The 5,573-nt window shown below is 45.5% G+C and overlaps 1 protein-coding gene across 1 annotated transcript in view; it reads left to right on the forward strand.

Annotated features, from left to right (window-relative positions):
* Positions 1-328: 328 nt before the first annotated feature.
* The window catches only part of Snupn (snurportin 1), a 31,603-nt gene continuing 26,358 nt past the window's right edge, over positions 329-5,573 (forward strand). Inside the window, exon 1 of the mRNA XM_028774443.1 lies at positions 329-414. The gene's annotated coding sequence lies outside the window, so the exon portion shown is untranslated. The remainder of the gene's footprint in view (positions 415-5,573) is intronic.

Consider the following 5,573-nt stretch of genomic DNA (forward strand, 5'->3'; position numbering starts at 1 on the left):
CGAAAGGACCCGGGACAAGTTTGCGATCAGTAATGAAGCCTCCGCACCACTGACAACCTCGCTAGAATCCCGAACAAATCCTAAACCAAACCTGGAAGCCCCTCCTTGGCGAGAAGAAGAGCCGCTCAGCTCAGGGCGGAAGTAATGGCCTGCGGCGACTCAACTCCCGCGATGCATCACGGTGGGCGGAGCCGGAAGTTTCGCGTGACAAACCTGAGGGGGCGTGCCTAGCTCCGTTAGGGCACCTAATTGGTCAGTCCGCGTAGGCGCCGGCGGCGTGCGCGAGTGGCCCCTTGGTGCGGTAAGTCTGGCCCTGTCTACTTTAGACTTCTCTCTAGCGGCAAGCTCTACCTTCTTCTGACGGACCCAGGACTCTGGCTTCGAGGCCGTTACCTGGAGAGGCCAGTCTTGGAGGTCTCGGATTTGGTCATACTTTTGTCGTTGTATTCCAGGCAGTCTGGCCCGAACTCATGAGGAACATTCATGTGTGGCAGGGAGAGTTCTGTAACCGAGAGACACGACTCCATTGCTGGAGAGAGACAGTGGCGGGGAGGACGGCAGAGTTCACGGACGCGTGGTGGGAGCATCTGTAGGGCTGGAGAAGAGGCTTAGGTGGGCCTGACACCTAGGAGTTCGCTTCTTTCTTCCGCCTCCTGTCTTGCTGCCATCGCTGGTGTATGCCACTTAGGGTGCCGTTAGGGACCGTTTCAATGGCATACTATTCAGGATACCTTGATGGGGAAGCTCAGTAATTATATACTGAATACTCCCAGATATATTTACAAATACACACCTTAAATTCACACTGATGATATGTCACTTTTAACAAATTTTCTTAGAAAGTATACTTAGCCGGGCATGGTGGCGCATGCCTTTAATCTCAGCACTCAGAAGACAGGCAGATCTCTATGAGTTTGAGGCCAGCCTGGTCTACAAGGGAAGTTCCAGGATAGCCAGGGATGTTACACAGAAAATCTGTCCCGGAAAAAAAAAAGTATTTTAAATGTCTTAAGGATATAGGAATGCAGCTTTCTTCTTTTTCTCCTGGGTTTCAGACACAAGGCTTGGAGAAAATATGGTACATACTTGGCAAGTACTTTACCAACTGAGGTATAGCACCATCCCTTAATTTTCTGTTTGTTTATTTTCATGCGTCATGTATGCATATATATATGCGTGTTTTGCCTGCGTGTCTGTGAACCACATGGGTGCAGTGCTGAGAGGAAAGTCAGGAGAGGACCCCAGTTCCCTGTAACTGGTTTACAGGTGGTCATGAATCACCATGTGGAACCCAGGTCCTCTGGAAGAGCAACCTGTACTCTTAACCTAGTGACTGAATCATCTCTCTAGTACCCTTCCACCCTATGTCCTATCCTGTCCTGCCCAGTCTTGCAAGATGGAAACAGTTGGTAACAATGTAAAGATACTTCCCACTGTAGAACTTTGTATCTGAATGGTTAAAATAGTAAGTCCATGTTTACTAACCTCACTCCATCCCCAAATCAATGGAAACCAAGCACTGTCACTGAGCTACAATGCCAGCTGCTTAGCTACATTGATGGACTGCGTTGCAGAAGTGGGGATTGGACCTAGGGGCATCACATACACAATGGAAACACTCCTCTATTGTGCTATAATTCCAGCCACCCCCTTCAAGAAAAGATTTAGTTTCCTGTGTTCCTAACTATATGTCTGTGTACCGTGTGCTTGCCTGGTGCTCACAGAGGCCAGGAGAGGGTATCAGATTTGCTGTGAGCTACTGTATTGGTCCTAGGAATTGAACCTAGTCCTCTGTAGGAGTGACAAGTGCTCCTAATCGCTGAGCCATCTCTACATCTTGTTTGTTTTTTTTTGAGGGAAGGTCTCAATAGACCCACACATGTCTAGAATTTCCTGTGTATCTGAGACTATGCATTGGTCCTCCTTTCCTGCCATCCTTCCATCATCCCCCCCCCCCTCCAAGTGCTTGGATTTTAGGTATTGGTGAGCCTGGTTTCACTTTTCTTTTTCTTCCTGAGATGAGTAAGATCTTAACAGGTTAGCAGGCTGGTTGTGAGCTTACTCTGTAGCCCAGGCAGGCCTTTAGTTTGTCATCCTTCTTCCTCACCCTGTGGAGTAGCTGAGGTTATAAGATTATAGGCATGGCCAGGCAGTGGTGATGCACGCCTTTAATCCCAGCAGTTGGGAGGCAGAGGCAGGCGGATTTCTGAGTTTGAGGGTAGCCTCATCTACAGAATGAGTTCTAGGATAGCCAGGGCTATACAGAGAAACCCTGTCTAGAAAAAAAAGAAAAATGGCTGGGTGGTGGTGGTGCACACCTTTAATCCCAGCACTTGGGAGGCAGAGGCAGGCGGATTTCTGAGTTTGAGAGTTCAAGGCTAGCCTGGTCTACAGAGTGAGTTCCAGGACAGCCAGGGCTACACAGAGAAACCCTGTCTTGAAAAAAACAAAAAGAAAAAAGAAAAACAACAACAAAAAAAGAGATTAGAGGTGTGAATCACCACATTTTTGTTGTTGTTGTTTTAGAGCAGGGTCTTTAATGTATTTCTGGCTGACTTGGAGCTCACAGTATATACCAGCCTGGCCTTCAATTTGCAGTGATCCTTCAGGGTGCTGTGGTGACCCAAATGTCCTTCTGTACCTGGCTACCACCTTTTTATCACTTATGTGTTTGTTTACTTGTTAATAGCAAGTAGAGACTTAGATGTCATTGGAGCATACTCAGACAAAAATCTTTTTTGTTGTTGTTGTTTCTCTTCCGGACATCTCCCTGCTGTGCCTTTCTCCCAGCTTTCTGTCTGCTTCCCTATCATGCATGCTCTTTTTTCTTCTGTCCTCCCGAACTTTTGTTTTTATTTCCCATTTCCTGTGTATGAGTGTCTTGCCTGTAGTTGTGTATGTACAGTACATGCCTGGTGCTGTCAGAGGCCAGAAGAGGCCATCAGGTCCTTGGAACTGGAGTTTTAGATGATTTTTGAGTTTCAGTGTCGGTACTAGGAAATGAACTCTGGTCCTGTAGAAGAGTAGCCAGTTTTGTTTGTTTTGAGACAGGGTCTGCTTGTCTTAGAAGTCACTATTAGATTGGGCTGTCCTTGAACTCACAGAGTTCTACCTGCCTCTGCCTCAAGTGCTGGGATTAATAAAGGTGTGCACGTCTGTGTTCCACGTGTATCCAGTGCTCTTGACTGCTCAGCCATCTTTCTAGCCCGCTCCCCCAAACCCTTTTCAATACATCTTGATCTTGTGAGCGCATATGTAGATCAGTCACCTAAATCCATTCCTATGCCCTTTTACATAAACATTAAAAGTTAGGATCCACAGAAGAGAGAAAACATTCCATTTTTATCATTCTACATTTTTACCTCACTTAAAATAATGCTTTTCAGATCCAGGGTCTCATGTTAGCCCTGCCTGGACTGGAACTCACAAAGATCTATCTGTCTCTGTCTCCCAAGTGCTGGGATTAAAGGTGTGCCAACATGGCTGGTGTATGCCATTTTTATTTTTATTATCTCTTCTATTGACTGTCTAGCTGGTTCCATTTCCTTGGTATTGTGAATAATGCAGCAATAAACCTGGACCTGCACATTTCTGTAACTCCAGTTCCAAGGACCCGATGCCCTTGTCTGGCCTGTAAGAGCACCAGGCTTGTATATGCCACACAAATATACATATAGGCAAAACACTCATACACAGAAAATGGAAAACAAAAATAAGTCTTTTTAAGGGGAAGAGGAAAAAAAAAGAGGAGGAGGAGGAGGAGGGGGAGGAGGAGGAGGAGAGGAAGAGGAGGAGAAGAAGAAGAAGAAGAAGAAGAAGAAGAAGAAGAAGAAGAAGAAGAAGAAGAAGAAGAAGAAAAACATACATACATACTTAACATGAAAGCAGAAAGAAGGCTGGAGGACATAGAGTCCTTTGGATCTATATCCTGAAGTGATATCTTAGGTAGCTTTTTATTTCTATGATAACCAAAAGCAACTTAAAGAGAAAGGGGTTTACAATTCCAGGTAACAGTCTGTCACTGATGGAGTGAGGTCAGGAACCTGGAGACAGAAACTGATGCAGAGGCCATAGAGGAGTTTTCCTTATTGGCTTGCTCTTCATGGCTTACTCAGCCTGCTTTCTTATAGCACGAAGGATCACCTGCCCTGGAGTGGCACTGCAGATAGTGAACTGGGTTTTCCCATGATAGTCATCAGTTAAGAATACCACAGCTGGTCGATGGTGGCGCACGCCTTTAATCCCGGCACTTGGGAGGCAGAGGCAGGCAGATTTCTGAGTTCAAGGCCAGCCTGGTCTACAGAGTGAGTTCCGGGACAGCCAGGGCTACACAGAGAAACCCTGTCTCGAAACCCCCCCCCCCCAAAAAAAAAAGAAAACAACAAAAAAACAAAAAAAGAAGTCAAAGGCATTGAACCCGGGAACTGGGAGTTAGAGCTGTGTTGAGCTGTCAGTTAAATCCACGTCTCCTACAAGAGCAGTCAGTGCCCTTAGCTACTGAGCTGCCTCTCCAGTTCATGGGACATTTTTTAATTGATGTTCCTTGTTCCAAGATGACTCTGGCTTTTGTCATAGTTGTCATAAAATTAGCCAGCACAAATGGTATTGCTGTGTCATTTATAGCTCTATTTTAAAATTGATTTAGACCCATCTATACTAATTTCCATAATAGCTGAACAGGGCTGGACTCCCACCAGCAGTAAGTAGAAATTCATATTCACTCACATCCTCTCCCGTATTGCTTATTTGTTTTCTTTATGATAGCCATTCTGACTGTGGTGAGATGAAATATCAAAGTGGTTTTTTAATTAAAATTTTATTTTTTTTATTTGTATGAGCACTTGCCTGCGTGTATGTGATGTCTTATATCTATTCATAGAGAGGCCGAAACTGGAGTTACAGAGGATTAAGAATGACTGTGTGGGTGCTGAGAACTGAACCTGGGGCTTCTGCAAGGGCACGCGCTCGCATTCACTGAGCCCATCTCCAGCCCCTCAGAGTGGTTTTAATGGAATTTTCCTGATGACTAAGGATGTTGAATATCTCTAGAATTTACATGTGTTTACTTGTGGGTGTGTGTGCATCCACAGTTTGATGTGCAGGCCAGTGGACAACTTTTAGAAGCTGGCTCTTCTCTCACCACGTGTGGCTCCTAGGGACCGGACTCAGGTCCCAGACTCGGCAGTAAATGCCTACCTTCTGGGCTGTCACACTGGCCCCCGCTGAATATTTGAAAAAAAATATTCATTGGCCATTTGTGTTTCTTCTTCTGAGTACATTTCATTAGCTCATGGATTCGTTGGGAGGGATTTGTCTGTTTTGGGTTTGGTAGTGTCTTAGTTAGGGTTTTACTGCTGTGAAGAGACACCATGACCAAGGCAACTCTTATAGGGACAACATTTAATTGGAGCTGGCTTACAGATCAGAGGTTTGGTCCATTATCATCAAGGTAGGAATATGGCAGTATCCAGGTAGGCATGGTGAAGGAGGGGCTGAGAATTCTACATCTTCATCTGAAGACTGCTAGTGGAATACTGACTTCCAGGCAGCTAGGACTAGGGTATTAAAGCCCA

Source organism: Grammomys surdaster, unplaced genomic scaffold (assembly GCF_004785775.1).
Source record: "Grammomys surdaster isolate TR1022 unplaced genomic scaffold, NIH_TR_1.0 241, whole genome shotgun sequence".
Taxonomy (NCBI): domain Eukaryota; kingdom Metazoa; phylum Chordata; class Mammalia; order Rodentia; family Muridae; genus Grammomys; species Grammomys surdaster.